General features: G+C 37.9%; 1 long non-coding RNA gene across 1 annotated transcript in view; it reads left to right on the forward strand.

The window, feature by feature from the left end:
* LOC134298802 (uncharacterized) overlaps positions 1 to 22,740 on the forward strand; it is an 87,801-nt gene that overhangs the window by 14,289 nt on the left and 50,772 nt on the right. Inside the window, exon 3 of the long non-coding RNA XR_010005887.1 lies at positions 7,107 to 7,230. This is a non-coding gene — a long non-coding RNA (uncharacterized LOC134298802). The remainder of the gene's footprint in view (positions 1 to 7,106; positions 7,231 to 22,740) is intronic.

The raw sequence follows: 22,740 nt of genomic DNA on the forward strand, positions 1-22,740 counted from the left end.
CTCTGTTCCCTGGTAAACAAAGAACAACACCAGTGACAGATTCCTGCATTCATCTCTTAAAAATAATTACCCCACAAAATCCCCACAGAATCCACATTTGAATGCACAGATCTTTGTGGCTGTTATTGTTATTTGCATCCTGCTTTATCTCTTAAAAAGAGACTCCAAACGGCTAACAATAAATATTTATTGCAAAATATAAATCTCTAAAAGCATGCATATTTTTGTAGCTGAGAGCTCCATCAGAATACTTGGTAAAATGCAAAATCTGATGGATAGATATATTTCTACCACAAATCAGTAGAATTTATGACACATATTGAATTTCCAAAAGCATCTCATTTTTTTCATGGAAAAATGTATGTAGTTTCCAGTCCAAAGCTTCAGTCCCCACAGCTTTGCAGGTGGACCTCCAAAAAGTGTTGGATCTCAATATCCATTGATATGGAGAATCTACACAATATCAGTTGTTTAATTCCATAGTATCAATTGGTCAGCTGCTTTCCTTAAATTTTGTGTTCCCATCTCTGCCTGCTCTGTGTCTTCGTATTTATATATTCCAAACTTATAGCAATGGAGAGGGATGCAAATGAGGTCATCCCTCCCCATTGAATTGAATTCAGTCCCCAAATTTATAGCATTGCAGTTAAGCGCTTAAAATATAGTTCAAAAGATAGTATACATTGCACGTATCCAAGGAAGCCATTCCAGATATGCACACTTGGCGTGCTGCAGGACACATTCTTGTGCATCTACAAAAGTATGAGAAAATCCATCCTGAAATTTGATACATGTGCTGACACAATATTGGCCTTTAGTGCTTCATCAGAAAAACCAAATGTAGTAGTATTGGCTTTTGAATGGACAAGGTTGAGTATCTCTTATCTGGAATTCCAAAATCAAAAATACTCAGAAATCCAAAATTGTTTATGTGGGTTGGGTGGCTAAGGTAATGTACACAAGCTTTGTTTCTTGCACAAAATTATTTAAAACATAGCATACAAAATTATAGTCAGGCTATTGTATAGAAGGCGTATATAAATTAATTTCATATTTAGGCTTTGATCCCATCTTCTCTTTATGTATATGTAAATATTTCAATATTTGAAAAAGTTCAAAATACAGAACATTTCTGGTCCTAAGCATTTTGGATGAGAGATACCCAACCTGTACCTTACCTGAAATAATCAGAGAAATCGTGGTACATTAGATTTTGCAAACAATTCAGAACATTGTAGTAGGATGCCCATATTATATGTATTTACTTTCTAGATAATGCTATTTTATTTAAACAACAATTTGGCATGTGAAAATATTGCATTTTAAATTCTTGTCTGGAATTCCCCTGCTTTTGGGGGGGGGGTTCTCTTTATTTACTGTTTTGATTTTAAAGTTTTTTAAATGCTTGTTTTTTTGCTTGCTTTTTAGAAGTTGCACAACATACTTCATAATCAAAATGCATTTAACTGGGAGGTATTTTAGTTTTTATCTATGTAAACCTTTTGCCGCAGAAATCTTTTTTTTATTAGTGACTGGTTTCCAAACTCTTCTGCCTATCACATTTTAGTCTCTCCGCCTTCCACCCTATTTTAAATCATTTCATGACATCCCTGATATCCTCCAACACAGGAAGCATTCTTACGCATCTATCTTTTGATTATTTTAATGCATTCGTTCTCCTCCAGGCCACCGAGATAAATTAAAGAGCTCAGTGGCTCAATTGACTTTAATGGAGTTGCTATAGTTCCATAATGTAGTAAAAGGCAGTAGCATTTTAGCCAGTTCCAACATTATCTAAGAATTAGGCTAATTGAAAAAGCCAAATAAAGTTAACAATCAACAATTATCCAATTAAAGTGGGACAAGATCAAATGAATAAATAAGATTAAAGCTCCACCGGTTATTATTAGAGAGCTGGCGTAATTGAATTGAAATATTCATCCACATCAGTAAGTATGATAAGAGACTCTGGCTAACAGAGAAGCTTAGAGTAACCAATCATTCAGCTTCATCCCCATTCTCTGTAAAAAGAACTGTCTGTCCCATTTAGATGGTTCCCTGTAACAAATAAATAAATAAATAAATAAAATCAGATCCACTGGTATTTGCTGTTTTTTTAAAAAAATAAATATAAATAAAATAAAATAATAAACACCTCATTTCATGCCAGTGGAAGGTACCAAGGCTAATTTTCCAATTAGGAGACAATCTGGGGCCCTATAGAGTTCCAACAAAAACAAAGATAATCAACAATTGAAGGTGCCAAGACCACTTAAATAAATTTTTGGGCGACAAATAGGGTTATTTTATATGAAACAGTACTGGAGGGGAGAAGACTTAGGCCCTTTCTACACTGCCATGTACAATCCAGATTATCTGCTTTACCTGGATTATCTGGAAGTGGAGACTCATACAATCCAGTCCAAAGCACATAATGTGGATTATCTACTTTGATAATCTGGATTATATGGCAGTGTAGAAGGGTCCTTAATTATAGTGTTATGATTCCATTTTAATCACCGTAGCAGAGCACCTGATGAACCAACATGGACACAGCATATTATCTGAGAACACAGAAATGCTGGACCACTCTAACAACCATCATGTCAGACTACACGGAGACGCCACTGAAATCCACAAGCATGTGGAAAATTTCAACAGGAAGGAGGAAACCATGAAAATGAACAAAATCTGGCTACCAGTATTAAAAAACTTTAAAATCAGGACAGTAAAGATAAACACCCAAAAAGCAGGGGAATTCAAGACAAGAATCAATCAGGGTCAGCTAACACCTCCCAACAAAAGATTCCCCAAGCAGCAACCAGCCAGGCATTGAATCTGCAAGGCCATGAAATGCTAATCAAGGTGACAATTTGCAACATTCACACTTGCCTCAAGCAGACAAGGGTTATTTCTCCCACCCTGGACATTCCACAGATATATAAACCTTACTTGCGTAGTTTTCAGCAGATCCCTCAACCTCTGAGGATGCCTGCCATAGATGTGGGCAAAACATCAGGAGAGAATGCTTCTGGAACATGACCAGACAGCCTGGAAAACTCACAGAAACCCAGTGATTTTGGTCATGAAAACCTTCGACAACACATTTATTCAGCTTATATATTTAAGCAGGCTACATAGTGATGGCCATACATATATTTATTTAAATTGTTTCCTTCTAAGAAGTCAAACCTAAAAGGACACTTTCTGCTGGAAATCCATGGTTGATGTATAAGAGAGTCGCAAACATTCAAATCTATTCTAAGTGCATTTGCATTACATGAGGTAGAATAAATCACTTTTACACAAGGAAGGGAAAAATAGTATGTTCCTTTACAGGCAAAGGCATCAAAACAGATCCTGTAAGCAGAGGAGGCAGTGGAAAAGGGAAAGAACCCTTAAATAAACACTATTTCCACCTCCTGAACATCTTGTCCAGCACTGACAATGTCAAGTCACTATCTTCCTTGTTTGAAGTGCTCTATCTTTTTTCTTAAAGAAGAGTTTCCTTTGAGAATGTTCAGCAACAAACAATACAGGAGCAAATTCAGTTTCTAAAGTCTGTGGAATGAATCCAGAAACGGATTCCTGCTGGTCAAACATCAGTAGAATAAGAGGAAGGGGCAATCTTTCTTCTTTGCTGGAATCTCATTCCTTTTTTGTTGTTCTTGAGTACCTTCAAGCCATTTCCGATTTACAGAAATTCCCAGAGGGCTTTTTTTTGCATGCCTCCCTCAGAGACTGAGAGAGTGTGACTTGACAAAGGTCACCCAGTAGATTTGCATCATCAAGTGACTCAAAGCCAAGTCTGTGGGGCTCTTATTTCAATACTCTAAAACAGGGGTCCCCAAACTAAAGCCTGTGAACTGGATGTGGCCCTCCAAGGTCATTTACCTGGCCCCTGTCCTAAACTTTAGATTTAGGGTTGAACTAAGTCTGAAATGACTTGAAGGCACACAACAACAACAATCCTAATTTTGGACTATTTCATCATAGTCCTCCCCCCTGCCCCAAAAGTCTGAGGGACCGTGAACTGGCCTTCCACTTAAAAAGTTTGAGGACCCTTGCTCTAAAACCACTATACTACACTGACTCTCAGAATCTCTGTACATCTCCAAAATTTGTTTTGATAATGGTGATGTTTTGGTGTGGAATTCTTAAGGGAGGGAAGAGAGGTGAAAGTGTTTACTTGTTACCACCAAGTGCTAGAGATTAAAATCCTTAATTATTTCATTTCTATGTTTGAAAACAAATAATAGTAAAGGTAAAGGTTTTCCCCTGACATTAAGTCCAGCCATGACCGACTCTGGGGGTTGGTGCTCATCTCCATTTCTAAGCCGAAGAGTGCTTGTGTTGTCCGTAGACACCTCCAAGATCATGTGGCCAGCATGACTGCATGGAGCACCGTTACCTTCCCGCCGGAGCGGTACCTATTGATCTACTCACATTTGCATGTTTTCAAACTGCTAGGTTGGCAGGAGCTGGGGCTAACAGCGGGCACTCATTCTGCTCCTGGGATTTGAACCTGGCACCTTTTGATCCACAAGTTCAGCAGCTCAACGTTTAACGCACTGTGCCACCGCCCCCCCCCCCCAACAAATAATAATAGTATTTTTATTGCTGTTACCAAATAAAACACACAGTATTCTCCCCATATTGAAATATTCCAATGTATTGCAAAGGAATTATTATGTGGAGGGAAAAAATGCTTTCTTTTGTAAAAGATCTGCCCAGACCTTCACCTGGACAGTCGGACAGTTGCATCGGCATTTCTGGATATTTTGTGTAATGGAGAAGCAATAATCTCCAACCACCTGAAAGTAAACATTTGCCCAGTTTAAATTTGAATCCAAATATGATCAAGTTTTTACTCTTGCTTTTCTATTTCTGATACAACAACCTATTTCAAAATCTCCTGAAACATTCCTCCTGCTTAATGTGGATAACTGCAGATTTTGCCTTGCTAGTCTCTACTGAGCTTGGATTCTGGCAGAATCCTGGCCAGGCTAATTCCATGGTTCAGTAAACTCAGGCCATTAATGTCCTGTAAGCCTCAAACTGAGCTTCAGCATTATTTTGGGCTTTCATGGTTTTAAGGAAAGCTGAATATATATTATACCTTGTTGAGTTTTGACACAAGGGAAGGCAAGGTTATGACAGTGCTGACTTTATCAATGGTTTTCCACTTTTAAGAAGATTCTATTTTTCTGTATTCCTGCTGCAGTACTGAAGTAGTGTGCTCTTATTGCAGTTATATTGCAGGTGGAGATGATGAGGTTCTCCAGATGTTGTTAGGCACTGCTTCCATCAGTTTCAACCATAGGCCAGAGATTGTAGAACTCAAAGCCACTATTTTAAAAACACCTTTGTCAAATTAGATTAGAAAGGATTATACCAGCGTCTGTCTACAAGTAACTTGAAGACAATGCAGTGGTTTTTAGGATCCAGCATGGCTGTGTCAAGAACATTTCCTATGGAGTTAATCTTATAACTTGTTTCAGTCAGCTCATTAGTCTAGTAAATGGTGAGAATGGTGCATGTGTCATTTATATGGATTTTATTAAAGCATTTGATAAGATTCCCCATAATACTATAATTGACAAACTGATTAAATGCGGAATAATTGGGAACATGGCCAGATTGACACATAACTGGTTAAAAACCATGTTCAAAGACTTATTAAGGCTCCATTCCTGCTGGCCTTCTGCAAGCAGGTCAAGATCTTTTTCTGTCAACAGGCATTTCGGGAAGAAGGCTTTAAGGAGGTTGGTGGCACGAGAGGTATGAGTTTTAAAGGCAATTTTGAGTGTATTTATTGTATTTTCTGTTTTTACCACACTGTTACTATTTAATTGTTTTTTTACTTTTGTATTGCACTTTTAAAACTTGTATAGTGTGGGATTGTTAGCAGCCTTGAGTACCCACAGGGAGAAAGGCAAAGTATAAATACAATTAATAATAACAACAACAACAACAACAACAACAACAACCCTATAAAGGTATGGGTTGACAGTAATGTAAGGGGGTGATCCAGAAGCCATCTAAATGATATTCGAAACTGGTAAATGTCTGGTAAATGTATCAACATTATTTACCCAAGTGAAAGGATAGTCTGTTGGTTCTTCTCCCTTGATGCTAAACTCTTCTTTGCTGTATTGCTGCCATTCCAAAGGGCCCTGGCATTCTAGAGTATTATCTGTGAGTTGTGAGACTCTGGATAATATCTGAAGTTTCCTATTGTATCTTTATGGAATTATTTTTCTTCTTCTCTTTGTATTGCCTCCCTTTCTAAAATCTCCTACAAAACCCTTTCAGAATCACACCCTTTGCTTTATCCACCCCTTGCTTTAATGTGCTGCTTTGGAGAGAAGGTTTGTTCTCTGCTGCTCCAGATGATAGTGCCAATTACAGTGAACTAGATTTCAACTAAATGTCACAAGGTACATCTTGATAATAAGAGTGACTCAACAATTGAACTGATTGCCTAGGGAGGTGGTATGATCTCCTTCTCTTGCAGTCTTTAAAAAGAGGCTGGACAGCTGCCTCCTTTGGATTTTTTAAAATTGTGTCAGAAGCGAGCATATTGCAAGTCACTTCTGGTGTGAGAGAATAGGCCATCTACAAAGATGTTACTCAGGCAATGCCTAGGGAGGCTTCTCCCATGTCTCTATAAGCTAGGGCTGACAGTTAGGAGTTCACCCCGTCTTGCGGATTCAAATCTCCAATCTTCAGGTCAGCAGTTCAGCTGGCACAAGAGTTTAACCCATTGCGCCACCGAGGCTCCACTTTTGGATTCTCTTTTGGTGGGAGTTCCTGCACTGAATAAGGGGTTGGATTCAATGGCTAATGAGGTCCATTCCAATTCTATGATTCTGACATTATCCTTGAATAGTAAATACAGGAATGTTTGTGTTGTTGACCAAAAAAGAACTCTGATTTTTTTTTAAAAAAAAAACAGAAAATTGAGAGGATTAGAAAAGCCTAAATAATTGCAAATAAATATGAAAATGGAGACATTGATAGCATTTGAGGTTTTGGGGAAAATGTATGAGCTAGTTTTTTTTTTCCTTTTGGCTATCTTAATGTACTTTAACTTCTTTTCACAGAAGAAACACATTTTACATACAAAACAATGAAGCTGCAATCCAAAACACAGTTTCTGGGGTTCAGTTGCATTCAGTAAGACTGCCTGCTGAGTAGATGTATTCTGCTGCTGATATACTACAAATGGTGAGTGTGATTAAACAATTAAGAAATATTTTAATATCAACAAGCTTAATCCACAATTTACACATATTATTCATTCACGGGCTATGTCCAAAGGCAATTTGTAAAGCCATCCATACCATGAAAACTTATCATCAGCTTTTCGGAGCTTTGAGAGAATGTTTATGGCAATTATTTGCCTTAATAAGATACATTTTCCTTACGTCCAATGGAATATTGATTTACAGCAGAATTCTCTAAGAGGAATGTTATTCTTGAAATGCAAAGAAAACATGGGATGGAAAATAATGAAGTGGATTGTTGAACCACAAGAAATTGCTCTTTTGTAATAAGTAACATTGGCTGATGTGCTAGCACATGTCTCTGTTTGTATCTGACCACTGTTTTTCATGTTCTAGAAAGTTGTTGTTGTTGTTGTTGTTGTTGTTGTTGTTGTTGTTGTGAGCCTTTAAATTGTTTCCAACCTATGATGACTATAAGGTGAACCTATCAAAGGGATTTTTTGTCCAGACCTGTTCAGAAGAGGTTTGCCATTGCTTTCCTCTGAGTATGATTTCCCTAAGGTCACCCAATGAGTTTGAGGAATAGTTTTGTATTTATTTATATGAACATATTTATTTATATGAACTATTCATACTTGCACAGCTCACCTAAACTGACCATCTCATGATTTTTTTTTAGCTCCGAGTATGACTACTACTTCTATCTTGCAAATTGTTGATTGGTGACTCATTGCCAACTATGGCTAGGACTTCCCCATAAATGAAGTTGAAACTCAAATTGTCAGATGTATATACTTCACCCTCATAGAAAAAGAAATATACTAGGACATATATTTGCATATGCTCATTTACATTTACAGACTCATATTTGGAAAGAGTCAAATTGTGTCAATGGGCAATTCCAAAGCTCTGGGTCTCCCTTCCTCTTGGACTAGAAATTACTTTAGAGGGAAAATGCCATTAAACAGAAGACTCTTCTCTGTGAAGTAGTCCACATGACCATGATATTAATATCCAGAGAGAGTATCACTTCTCACTGAATGGAAGTTACAGTACTTTACAGTTCTATCCCACTCTCTTAATGGAATAACAAAGTATGGATGGCTGTGCTTTCAGGTTCTTATAGTATTATATATAGGCTTTCCATTTGTTTAAAAAAGGGGCCAGCATGTATCAAAGACATGCGTTAGTATGAACTTCTTTCTACTGCTTTCCACCCTTCCTTTTTTCTGGTAAGATTTGACTTGACCCAAGTCTTTTTTAAATCACATCCCTCCTGAGAACTGTATTCGTTCTTTCTGATTTGATGAAAGGCCATCTTAAAACAGAGCAAAAGTCTTCACTAGTCAGTATCTGAAAATCTATCTTGCCTAGGTAGTGACTTCAAAGAAGTCTTTTACCTATTTCCCCACCAACTTGAGAACAATCTGAGTAAAGACTGGGCACTGAGCTAAGACTATATCTGCATCTTCCTAAATCACCTATAGATTTGAATGATGACTACATATGTTGCTGATAGGGCAAGAGGAAAAACTCTCTTTATAATTTAATGGCTATTACTTAAGATGAATTTTTATAATTTCCACACTCCACCTAAAAGATTGATTAATGACTTAAATAACACCCTTCATGTGAACACTGAAGAGTGCTTTTCCAAAGCTGAAATCACATAAACTGAACATTGAAACAAGCAAAAGTAGAAGCAGTTCTCATAAAATTTAATGAAATCAGAACAAGTTTTGGATCTGCTGACTAGCAAAAAAAAATAACACTAATTATGGGGTTATATGGGATATGAGATAATCTGGAATTATACCAGGATGGGGGAGTAAGTTTTTGAGATTTCTGTCTAGACACCATCAACCATAAGGGTAAAATAAATAAATGATGGATCTCTGAGTAAAAAAGTGATTTTTTTTGTTAAGAACTTCATTATTTTCAGAAGCTGTTAAAAATGGGAAATAGCCAAAAAAAATGGACAGTGGGAATTACAGAAATATTTGATGAGCTGGAGACCGAAAGGTCCCAGGTTCAATCCCCAGGAGTGGCGTGAGCAGCCGCTGTTAGCTCCAGCTCCTGCCAACCTAGCAGTTTGAAAAATGCCAATGTGAGTAGATCAATAGGTACCACTCCAGCGGGAAGGTAACGGCGCTCCATGCAGTCATGCCGGCCACATGACCTTGGAGGTGTCTACGGACAACACTGGCTTTTCGGCTTAGAAATGGAGATGAGCACCAACCCCCAGAGTCAGACATGACTGGACTTAATGTCAGGGGAAACGTTTACCTTTTTATCCTAAACAGAGTGCAGCATGTTAGTGCGATATGACCTTATGCAGTACCTCTACATGGCTCAATGCTATGGAATCCTGGGATTTGTAGTTTCATGAGGCACCAGGGCACTTTGGCAAAGAAAGCTAAAGGTCTTGTAAAACTGGAATGCCCATGATTCCAAAGCACAGAGCAATGGCAGTCAAAATGCATTCACTTGTGGAGGGGGTTGTCTAGTTCCAAAATGTATTTTTAATTGTATTTTAACTCTATTTTAACATTTACACTCATGACATAAACATGTAATAGTTTTATAATTTTTATACGTATATGTATTTGCTTTATTTCTAAATTCTACTGCATTGTGTAATGTCATTGTTAGTCTTTTTGAATCCCTATGGGGAGAAAGGCAGGGCAAAATAAAGAAATTAATAAACAAATATAAATAAAAGAAAGCATCCATTTATTGTTTCATGTGATCCATTTTGGGACAGACAATAGAAATTGACCTATAGGCCCCCCAAACTGGTCTCTCATGTACAGGTGTAAGATAATGGCCATTTTTGGAACTGGAGCCCCATGGATGCTCCCTTCCAAAAGAAAAGAGAAGTAAAAAACTAACTAATTTCTGGAAGAACAGGCATGCGATGTTTGCACGTAAAAAGAAATCTGAAGGCTTAAATACATCGACCTAAAAAGAAAACAACAACAAAGAGATGAGGAAAAAAAGGACAGACATCTCTTTTCTCAATTATTATTTCCTACAAACGCTGATGCCTCTGTGCTGCCAACAAGAATGAGGTTTGGGGAATGTTTATAGAATTAGCTTATCTAATGAAAGCATCATGTTTGAATGTTATGCAACTATGTTAACTACATCAGAATAGGTAGTGATGGCAGAATTTTAAAATTACTACTATTACTACTACTACTACTACTACTATTATGTTTATTTATATCCGACTTTTCTCTCTCCAAAGGAGACGCAATGCAGCTTACATTAAAAGCATTTCAATACAATTTAAAATCTAGAAATATACAAACATTAAAACAGAATTAAATATCAATGGTATTAAAAATTGACAGTTAAAATCCATAAAAACTGATTAAAACACATTCAAAGCTAAAACCACAGCACCCCCAGACTTGATCTTAAAAACCATCTTTCTTTAAAATCCTGGCTGAATAAAAAGGTTTATAAGGCCAGACTGTGAAGAAATGGGATTGTCTGCCTTTTCTTCTCCCCACTGCACAATGACAAAGGGGGCAACTGCTACTATAGTGAATCAGCAGGAGTTTGGCCCATATGTTTAAAATGATTTAATGGTATGAGGGAGCGAGCAGAATTTTCTCCTTCTCTTATTTGTCCTCCTCCTCCTTGTCAATTTCTCTTGCAGTAATTCCCTATGTTTAAGAAAATATAGCAGTTCAAAACTCAAAGCACTAAATTAAAAGAAATCGACAAGAATGAAGCTTATTTGATGTTGCTATATCTGTGATTCATTTATACATGTCTGGATGTAGCATAACTTCATTTCAAAAGACATTAGGCAAGGTTCCCCAATATATTATTGCAAACAAACTGTAAAACATGAGCTGCACAATGCTAATGTTAGGTGGACTTGTAATTGGTTGACCAACTAAAACCAAGGGCCCCTCTTCAACCTGGAGTGAAGTGAGTAAGGGTTCTGTCCTGCCTCCAGTGCTTTATTGGTGGCTTGGATGATGGAATGCAGGACATGCTTATTAAATTTTCAGATGATGGCAAAATAGTGTGGGGTCAAAACACTCACGTTTTAAACCATGGAACTATCCAAAATACTGAACCCTTTCTTAAATAGGTTCAATACTTTGGATAGCTGCTTGGATTAGGGTTTGAATGTTTGGATGAAAAGGTAAGAGATCCATCTATCCTAACCATCATATCCTGCCACTCTTTTAATTCCTCTCCATGGTAGGTTTATGAAGGCTCTGGGTAGTGGCAGTTACAGTCTTATAATAGCAGTTAGAGATCCCTATGTTCCCATATTTTGTCTAAAAATGTTGTAGGTCTTATAGTGACTGATAGTAGCTGAAAATGTCTAGCTTTTTTATTGTAAAGATGATGGAGTTCTTTATCTATTAAGGAAGAAAAAAGCTGCTCAGTGAACTCTTTCTTTAAACTCATCTATCTCCCTTGGTGACAAGGCAATAGTAAACTGCCTTGTTGTAATAGCCAGTGATCCCATAAGAACCCTGCTGTTTTCTACTAAGACTACTAAGATATTCACTCTCTTGGCTTTTGTGTGTGCATTGGTGAATGTGTGACAAATTGTTCCATATAGTTTTATTTTGTGCCTTCTTAATTCAGGGGTATACATTTCTACCAAGAGAAATGCACTGAAGATTTTATCTTCAAACTGGGTTCCAGATGAACAGTTTCATTTGTGTTTTGTTGTAGCTGGAAGGCTATATGTCAACTTGAAATGTTGATCATTTCAAGAGATGGATTTAAAATAACTTCAGGCTCCATTCCAGCCATAGATTATTTCATTAAAAAACCCTATGGGTTCAACTTTAATGAAATATAAGTGTTTTTAAAGGGAACTCAGTCCCTAGTGCTGTGTTCCCATGAGACTTCGGGGAAGCCAATGGGCTAAGATTGGAGTCACATTGCACTGGCAGTGGGATGTAACACAAAACATTGGTAATTGTTTATCAAAAGGCAGAAATAACAAATCTGACTCAATATATCTTGGTGCCAAAGGCAGAATGGCAAAAGGTACTCCAGCCTACTCGCATATCAAGGTACATACCAGCTTATTATTGTTGGAGATGTATATATATGGAGTTGTAAAGGGGGTTGGTATAGCTTGGAATAAGACATGCTTGCTAATGTTTTAGTAGAATTGAGCTTACTAAACATGAAGTTTTGCTATTAGCTAAAAACTTCTGGCCTTATAAACTTTGACCTAAATCCAGACATAAAGCTTGTTGCTCAGCTTAGAAGAATATGACTGAAGTTATAGACTGACACTCTGAAAACATAGAGGATGGATCTGCCTTTGTGTTTTTGATGCAGCAAAAATTAAGACTAACAGATGGAGTAGAGAGTAAAATGACATTTTTACATGATTTTTGCAGTTATTATTATTATTATTATTATTATTATTATTATTATTTGCAGTTTGTGCACCAATAAATGTTACAAGTGATTGTCCAGTTGATTAATGTGAAACTGATTCCAAAAGTAGACTTTTGAAAATTGCTGAGAAAATCTTAGGATTGTCTTGAGAAGTGGAAAGTATGAAATTGTTAGAAGTTTCAGTATCAATTTGCCCCTTCATAGCGTGGAATTTACACTATGCAAGAGGAGGAACTATCTACACATAATAAAGATTTGCCTTTGCCTGATCTTTCATGGTGTCCTGTGTCCCATTAGAGTCTGCCAGAATTCAAATCTTGAGAAAACTATAGGATTAGGGTTTTATTTGAGCATACAATTGATTGTATTTGTCTTTCTCCATTTTCCTTTTTTCATTTCCCCAACATTCTTTTGGCACAGGATGCAGAAAATTACAAAAGTGCCTCTTCCATTCTCTGGAAGTCAAACTACAATAATACCAAACTGAACTACCCTCTCATGACACTCAATATTTGCCTACTCACTCTACATAATGGTTGGTCTGGCTCTGAGAAACAGTGAGAACAGTTCAACTTCTCTGTCATGTTTAGAACTACAACTCCCAGGTTCCCTACAAGCATTGCCAAATTTTATGGTGGGAGAATCTTTCTATCAGCATGGTCTGGGAGTGTCCTGGGAATTGTAGTCCCACAATTATCTCTTCCTTCTGCAATAATCATAAATATCAAAAGGCTGATTCGTACCTTTATGAACATCAATTTCTATCCAGAGCTTAAAGACTGAAAGGGACCTAAATGTGAGAACAGATGTCATTGTAATGCATTGTGCCCGAGAGGCATAAAATTACATCAAAGTTGTAAGCGTCTCACTAAATTTTCCACAAAGTAAAATATGAGCAGGTTAAGGTATTTTGATAAGACCAGCACATTTCCATAGATTTTATAAGGGCATTGTGAATTAGCCTCAGGGTGACAATAGTTGCTTTCAGTTCTGATAGCTCTATAGCCACTTGCATAGCAATCCCTTTTTGTTTCTGTGTCTCAGTTCTGCTGTCCATTCTGTTACTCACTCACCCTCTAGCAGAATCTGAGATATTTTGCAGAAGCAGTGATTCAGAAAAGAAGTTTCTGTGGTTCTTTGCTACTTCAGGAATAAGTGCTACCAAATAGTGAACTAGCAGGTTGTTTGGCTACAGCAGTAGTCAGGACCAAAGGCTGTTGCAGTCACTTGGGAACTTCAGATCAGCCAGATGTTCATTCAAAGATTGTCGTGTGGACTGGCCTTGTGATACTAGATGCTCAATGTCCCTGGCTTTAGCAGCCAGTGTAGACTTGCTTTCAATATGAAATGCTTTTGTCTGGCATTTGTATAGGTTTCACAAGCCTGGAAGAACTTATTCTAAGCGGACTCTAGAAGTCGTGAAATTATTGGGCCACATGAGACATGTGAAAGCCTGGAGCAAGCGAAATGAAACCTACCATGCTAGGTTGTCCAAATACATTTTGCCAGACTTTCACCCTAACCAGAGCCACAACCTGCTGTCAATTTCTTTCCTTATCTTTTCGAAAACAAAGGCAATATTTTCAAGTTACTTCCAGTTGTATCCAATCAAGAGAAGTAAAATGCCCATATCACCCAGCACCAACCTAGACAGCCATGGAACACCAACAACTGGGAGCTTGGAGGAAAGGGCAGTGTTTGACTGCTGCAGGCTGCCTTTGACCTCAGCTCCTGGTGACTGGCTCCTTGTAGACTCTGGCCCTGACTGCTTGGCTGAAGCAAGGCCCAGCAGAAACACCTGCTGCCTCCTGAGGCTGGGGCATAAAAGGAGGATGCTGGTGGGGGCCCAGTCACCTAGCACCAACCTAGACAGCCATGGAATACCAACAACTGGGAGCTTGGAGGAAAGTACAGTGTTTGACTGCTGCAGGCTGCCTGTGACCTCAGCTCCTGGTGACTGGCTCCTTGTAGACTCTGGCCCTGACTGCTTGGCTGAAGCAAGGCCCAGCAGAAACACCTGCTGCCTCCTGAGGCTGGGGCATAAAAGGAGGATGCTGGTGGGAGTCCAGTCACCCAGCACCAACCTAGACAGCCAAAGAAGACCTTAAGATCATGATGGGGGGGGTGTATCTAGATGCTGTTTTTATGTTTTAATATCTTAATGTTAATGGTTTTAAATTGAATTTAAATGTTGATTGTTTCTATTGATTTTATGTTATGTTTTATTTGCTATGTATATGAGGCATTGACATTTTGCCTAAATCTATGTTGTACGCCGCTCTGAGTCCCCTGCGGGGTGAGAAGAGCGGGATAGAAATGAAGTTAATAATAATAATAATAATAATAATAATAATAATAATAATAATAATACAACCTGAATGCTACACAGTTCCTTAAAATGTATTAAGTTGTATTGAAGCAAGCATGAGCAGCCAGCTTTCAATGTAGTAGGGAGATTTAGGGAATTGTCTATTACAAGGGATTTCAAAGATATCGGAGAAGTGTGCTAAAAGAGATGTGGTACAAGCCATTAGCACACAGAGAAAGATAATCCTCTGGTGTCTTCCTCAAACAGACTTTCAATTTCAAAAAATCTTCAGGATTTGGAGCACTGTATTAGAGAGACGAAAGCAGCCAGTCTAAAAACACTAAAAAGGAAAATCCTAGTTCTCCTGACTTCTGTAGCACCACGGTATCTCTCCTAGGAAATTCAGGCCTATATTTAAATCACACATCAGTCTGTGAGAAAGAATATAGAAATCTTTCTCTTTGAAGAGGTCTACTGATATTTATAACCTTTCTTCAGTTGAGTGTGACTTCCTGAGGGATGCAGTGAGTAGAAAATCAGGGTCTACTGCTTTGTAATGTATGAAACAGCTCCAACAATCGCTGCTTTCAGTTCAGTATTTAAATGTAGGACTTTAAGAAACTAAATTGTTTAATCTCAACTAGATTAGACCCAACTGAATCAACAGAATCTATGTTAATGTTGTCTTATCAAGTTCCCATTAACTTAGTCAGTTTACCCAAGTTTAGAATAAAAATTGGATTTAGGTCACTGATTGAAGGAAACTCTGTTGTTCTGGGAATAAGGGGATAGAAGGCAAGAATTTTAGTTTGGCGAACTCCAGGTATTTTATACATAGCTTTGACAATGTGATGGAGCTGCTCATACATGTATTAATGCGCCTTGTCTGGAAACAGAATCATACCAACATTACCCCATGCATTATCTACTAAGGTATATGTACAGTTCTTATGTGCATTATTAGAAGGTACAGAGACTATACAGAATTATGTCTAGAGCTCGCTGCCATGATTTTATTGACTCCTGTGCATATACAGTGTCCCTAAGAGTGAAATTTTGAAAAATATTAAAGATGCAATGATGTCTTTGTGATTCACATGACCCACATGTCTGGTAAAAATGTACTAGTAAGTCAAACATTCTGATATGATACGTGGAAATATTTGTGCTTGATGGAAACTTAAGATATCAACATTCAATCCTCCTCGATGGATTGTTACCTGGTGGTGGTGGTGGTGGTGGTGGTGGGGAGCTTGCATGTTCCAATTAACCTGCAGGCGTAACCACCAGAGTCATGCACTCTGAGGGTGGGGCCACAGGGGAGGTTCCAGACCAAGCACAGTCCAAAGATCTCAATGGCGGATCAGGCAGATGATAACATGGTAATGTTACAACAACTGTGAAGGTGGAAGAAGGCTGCAACTGACTGAGAAGCCACAGTCGTCGTGTTAACCATGCCACTGGTTGAGACCCTCACTCTGTGAAGACTGTGTGTTGATCGGCTGTGCACCGACCTCCACAAGTATCTTCCAAGAACTTGGAAGGCTATCATACTTGGGCAATGAGGGATTGCCTAAGTAAGTAATCCTTGATAAGGAATGAAGCTACTTGCATGAGTGTGAGGCAGTCACTTTCTCTCTGCCCAACCTACCGCACAAGACTTCTATTAGGATAAAATGGGGAGGACAATGAAGAACACTGGCTTAAGGTCTCAGAGGAAAAAGTAAATATTAAATATAACAACAGCCAGCATTCGCTATCAGCTACTGTATTGCACAAGGCAGGCAAACCAGAACTAAAACTGAAATGTTACAAAAGGTGACAGTCCCTATCACATGATACCATATGCATCCTGCTGCTGTTCTGACTCCTCGCTGTGTCTAATTTGTTCCCTGTTGTTGGTAGGCAAACCCCATTAATAGCTTGTAATACCACAATATTATCATCACCTTGTGCAATGGGTCCATTCTGCCTCTGTGCCAACATGTTGCAGTGACGTGATGTTAGAGAATGATATTCCCCTTCTCTCTCACTCTCCCCACTTCCTTTTGCTATTCCTGAGCTGTATGTTTTCTGTTTATTTAATATTACAGTAATATTTTCCTTTTATTATTATTGATTGCTGATTTCAAAATCGCTCTTGAAATATATATATATATATATATATATATATATATATATAGAGAGAGAGAGAGAGAGAGAGAGAGAGAGAGAGAGAGAGAGAGAGAGAGAGATGGTGAAACTGAAGAGAGGTTCAATGCTGAAGGTACTTATCTCAGTACAAATCTGTTATTTGTGTATTCATAAATGCCATGAATATACAAACATGACTTAGCGTGATAAAGTCCTTAGTGAAGTATACTAACCTCTTTTTAAAGTTATTTTAAATTTACAAGTAAAAGACAAAGACAAACTCTAAAGCAAAGACCCCATAATATCACAGCCCACAACTTTGCTTTTCTGACAGCAGATGTCATCAATTATTCTATTGTTGCAACTACTGGAATGCAGGCTATTAATTTTAATCTTTATACTTGTAATTCAGGCTATCTTAGTTTTGGGGTTTATATAGAAGCACCATCCAATTAGTAATACATTGATTTCACCTCAAGGCCAACTGGAAAAGTTCAATTTCTTATGTCAAAGGTTTTCTTCGTCTTAACAAGCTGGCTCTTAAATCTTCCAATTTTAACAGATATAAATGAGAAGTAGTAAACGTGCCTTATTTTGAGGAAGTTCCCAATATTCTTCATTAAAGATGATTTAAACTGCTGATGGAAGGTCATTTTATCTTAAAGGTGTTCAGCTATGTAGCTGAGGCAATATTCATAGATGGGCTGATCCAAGCAGTGATGCTTCCCCCTGCAGCTTAAACACAGGAGCTTTGCCATATTAGGAGGGAAGCGCCCTATTACGCTTTCACACCGGTTGGGAGTGGGGCTTCCACAGGAAGTCCTGCGACATCATGTGTTGCTGGACTGTCCCTTTAGCATCCTAGGATGCTAAAAAAGGTAAGTGTGATGAGGTCCCTAATGACCATTCCTGATGCAGACTCATGCTGTTAATATTCTCAGGGGCTGCTATATTGTTTGCATAGTACTACCTGGTGTACTTCCTTCTTTAAATAGAACTTCCCGATAGACAAATATTTTGCCAAATTCCTTGACTGCCTTACTGTTCCTTCTTTTGGCTTCCTGATATCTACAGCAGCTATATTTGATAACTGATATACTGAATTAGATATATCATACAAATATGTACATTTCTATATTGAAGGAACTTCCACAGTTGGTTTTCTGCTACCATTATTGTCCTTTTCCTTCTCCTTCTCCTTATTCCCTTATTTTCACAAGTGTATTAAGACAAAATAGCTAATTACATTCAAAAAGAAGAAAATTGCTAATCAGTGCGAATTTGAAATGAGTTAAATTGCTAGGCTATGCTGCTATTAATTACAAGTTAGGTGAGAGCTATGCAGTTTCATGCAGTTTCTTTTATTATTTCCACACCTACCAAGTCAGAAGGATATTTAGAGAGCTTCTAACCTAGAGTTTGGAAAAGCTACTATTTGGACTATAGTTCCCAGAATTCCACATTTCACATGCTATTGGCTGTGCTGTCTGACAGAATGAGCATTTCGGTGTGAAATTACAAACTCCTCTGCACACATCACCTATTTCTATAGTTTGTGACATATCCACACTTTCCTTTAGAACTCTGGGTCCCTTTTAGTGGCCACTTATGGAGAGAAATGAGAAATGTGCCCCAGCTATACTGTGGAGGAATTTTCTGAATTATTTTAGTAAAGAACTTCTTATTTTTGGATAGGCAAAGTCTTCCTTGAAACCTGTCTTATGGAATGAAGGGGTAAGGGGTTGCGGGATGAAAGCAACATTGCAGGAGGGCTATAACAACAAATCTGTGGATGCTGTAATGCTGTTGTGCACAAGTTTACATTTAAAGTGACTCTACATCATATCCTGAAATGTATCCCAAACACTGAAGCACCAAAAATGTATGGTTTATTGATCGTAAAATTGATTAATGTTTTAATATGTTACCACAGAAAGCCAATGTATCTTCCAAATGACATTTGGACAGGCTGTCTGCCCTCAACTTTCAGGACCCTGTCCATTAACAAGCAGTTTGCCTTTAGATTCGGTGGATTCAGTGATAAAGTAGCCTGAAATCCTGTGCTGGGCTTGCTTTCAGAATAGGTAATAACCAATCATACTTAAGCCAATGCTCTGAAAAGACTTAAACAGCTTGTGTGTATTTGCTCTCTCCAGTCCTCAGTGGAAGCTTTATGAACAATCTGCATTCCATTATGTGTAATAAGACCAGGCACATATGGTCATGATTAACTTGGCAAGGGAAGGGTTTTACTTTTAGCGTTAACTAAAAGCAAGGACACCCTTTTATTTAAAGACTGTATACAAATCCACTTATGTAAATCCACTTCCAGCTGATATACTGTATTTCACAGTGCCTAACTACCTCAGATACTATTCTTTTTTTCCTCTTATCAATTTCACATGATGAGCACTACTTATCAACATATGTCCAGGTAGGGGAATTTGCCATATATTTAACTATAGCACAGCCCACATACCTGTGAGGCTGGTATTTGTAGTTTTACTCACCAGCATCTAATAAAAACAGATTTAGGAATGTTCTGAGTCTCCCAGACAATTTTATAGTATGCTTGAACCAGAAATTATCACAGAATCTCACTGGAGAACCTAGCAAATTCATCTCTTAGGATTTTCTAGGTCCTTCAAGGTACCTCTGTGGTAAATAAGTACCCACATATTCTGCATTTCAGAAGAAACATGACACTTTCCTAATATCAAATACCGTGCATACCTTCAGCCATACCCCCTTCCAAAGAAGTCCATTTGTAATCATATTGGAAACATACATATAGGTGTTCCACACAATTGGAAAATGACTGCATGATCAAGGTCCCTGAACATGTAATACATCTGTATGAATCCAGCTGAGTTGAATAGTATTGGTGGGAAGACCAATGGGTCCATGGTGTCAGTGACAGGAGCAGGAAGTCCGATCACATCTGAACCATAATACAAACATGAACAAAAAAACAGAGCCCCAATAGTTGCAGTCATATGGAAATCAACATGGGTAGACCCCCTCTAAACATCTGCAATGTATGTGTGAATACCAGAAGCAATAGGCACATAGTCTTTATTTACATAGGCAAAATAAGTGGACTTGCCTTTCAACTGCTGCAGGGAATCCAGAAGACACATGGCTGGATTCACAGGAAAGCTTTCCAGGAAGATTTGGGTTATCTCAGGGCGTTTCCAGACAACGTCAAAGTTCAGATTAAATAAGTGGGTTTAAAAATCGCTGGACCTGACAACAATTCCAAACACAGACCTGTCAGTCCTGGGAAATGGTCCCCTGCCATCCTGACACCTTCCTTTGTAGCAGATTTCAAATCTGCAAGATGGATGGGGGAGATCCATCAGAAGATTTTTTTAAAAAAAATCTCTCAGAGATGCGCTGGATCATATATGCACCCATGCAGATATCTCAATGTACACACAAGCAGATTTCCTATTCTTTCTCCTCACCCAACTGTAAATTCAAGCTTTGTTTAATATCATAAAGATAAGAACAAAGCAGCTATGGCAGGGCTGGTCCTTGAGGTCATGATGAGTCAGAAGCGACTGAATGAATAAACATCAAACTTTTTAAAAAACAATATACCCATCAAGATACTTTCAGATCGCAGGCAGTTCCATACAAAATTTGTGGACATGGAATGAATGATTTAGGTTCCAAGTGGTATCTCTATCTACAAAGAATTGGACATACATATGCAAAAGCTCATAGATGATTATGTGCCATCAGCCATATAAGCTGTTCCCTCACACAGGCTTTCTGACATAACTTCTCCTTGTCATATAGTCAGGTGCATTATTGTAACCTCACCAGAAACAATATCACCCTCAGGTCTCTGTGAGAGAACTGCTTTTGGCTGGTGATGTAGCAGTGGGTCTGTAGAAGATGTGGATGCTGGATGGGAATGGGTCCACCTCTAAAATACCGTGATTCCTTTAGAGTTTCCTGGAACCTCTGAAGTAAATCCTTTTTCCAATGTGCCAAATGAACACCTGGATGTAACACTACTGCAGTGAATCCATATTATGTGGACTTTCTGCAGCAGCTGAAAGATGAGCCCACATTTTTTTTTGCCCCATGTAGACATGGCCTATGTCTCTCTTGCTTCTGGTATTCACTCATATAGTGCAAAGGATTGGAGGAAGTCTACTTCTGCAGATTCCCACATGAACACAACTGTTGGGTTTCTGATGCATGTTAAGACCTATATAAATATGTGACATCATGTGTGTGACATGGGGGAAAGGATAAGGAATATAGGTCCACTTTTTACATATCTAGGCAAGTGATGGTTCTCAGCTTTGAATGGCTCTATAATGCATCTGGTGTTTCATTTAAATTGTTCCTTTTTCATTCTTTGTGTAATCTACTGTCATAAGTTTATGCTACATTTTAAACAATGATCAATATTTTCAGGGTGTTCCATCTACTGTCTTATTTTTCTTCAAATATATTACTTGTCCCATACCATATATATGTCTGTCTGTCTGTCTATCTATCCCTCAAGACCAACAAAAGAATAGGGATTGTAACCTATATATGAAATTTCATGGAGATATATTCTGACCTCAAATGCTATGCTTTATTAATATTCATTTATGCATTTTCTGTTACTGCAGTGACATTTGTAGTCAATACAATGTTTTTCCAGTGGAATTAGATTGTTCCAAAGATGTAAATGGGATAACATGTCAGCAACTCCTCTTATCATCATTTGTACAAACTGTAAATAAATACATGACTTGCTGAAATGGCATTAACTATAGTCAGGGTTTTTTTTTTTTAAATGCAATCAGACACAGCTGAACTGAAAAGATCAATAGTTTGTGCTTCATGGTTATCCTATTTGAACAGAAGTCTTAGTGTCTCAACTTTGGGATTAGGAATAATCTACAGTTATTTTGTTGAAATGCTGCATTATGTATATTAAGAGATGCAGTCTTAGGAAAAAGAGATCATTCTGGGCAATTGGGATTAGTTTTGCATTTATTTAAATGTGGGTTGTTTGAAAGTTAAACTCTATTTTCATATAGAACAAGCAGCACATGGTACATATATTACTTGATTTAAAAGATTTGGTCAATGTTATTTCCTATACACTGGCTTTCGTTTGGGATTACAGAATTATAAGTAGCAAAAGTAGGGGTAGCTGTCTTAACCTAATACCTTACCCTTTACAAATGTATGCTGTGTTTGATTTTCGATTTTTTGGAGGAAAAAAGGCTTGGCTTATTAGTAAGAAGATTTATAGAAAAACCCTATATGTTAAAATCTGTCAAAAATGTTAAAGGAAAGCTAAATAGAATTAATCTGCTAAGATTAACTGTATTTTATTTCTGCTACATTTTCCTAGCAGAGCCTTCACATATGTTTAAAGATGTGCAATAAATAGCCAGGGGATGAGGTGACGGGTGGGGACAGAATCACATCTTGACAAATATGTTCAACCTCCTCAAGTGCAGTTTACATCTGCCTATTTAATAGCAAATAATTAATGACATTTTTATTCACTTCCGGTGAATACCACAGGTTAAACCAGATTAATCCAGGTTTCTCCATGTCAAAAAATGTCATGAGATGTTTGTTTGAAACTCTAGAGTATACTGTGGTTTTGGGGCAGTGTGGACTGCTGGATTGGGTGGTTCAGATCATTCTAGT

The sequence above is a fragment of the Anolis carolinensis genome, chromosome 4 (genome assembly GCF_035594765.1).
Source record: "Anolis carolinensis isolate JA03-04 chromosome 4, rAnoCar3.1.pri, whole genome shotgun sequence".
Lineage (NCBI taxonomy): Eukaryota > Metazoa > Chordata > Lepidosauria > Squamata > Dactyloidae > Anolis > Anolis carolinensis.